Consider the following 287-nt stretch of genomic DNA (forward strand, 5'->3'; position numbering starts at 1 on the left):
CTTTGAACTGAAGTCCTTAGTACTTGGCGCCGGCCAAAGGAGTTGAGGCTTAGTACAAACGCCGACACAATCTTATACGATGACCCATAAAATTGAGTTTATTATCATTAAATTGCATGAGCTTTGTCAGGTTTTAAAGCTGTATATGGATAATACTAAAACTCGCCCCCATCTTTCCTTCAACATTATTCAATTTGCGCGTAAGGCCTTCCGCTTCATACGCGGATCTATATTTTATACTGTTCTCATCTTAATCTTGACCGCAACTTTGAACTTCCTTAGTTCTC

The sequence above is a fragment of the Actinia tenebrosa genome, unplaced genomic scaffold, assembly GCF_029948245.1.
Source record: "Actinia tenebrosa isolate PJP-AT-01 unplaced genomic scaffold, QUT_ActTen_1.0 PGA_scaffold9__36_contigs__length_13948895, whole genome shotgun sequence".
In the NCBI taxonomy this organism is placed as follows: domain Eukaryota; kingdom Metazoa; phylum Cnidaria; class Anthozoa; order Actiniaria; family Actiniidae; genus Actinia; species Actinia tenebrosa.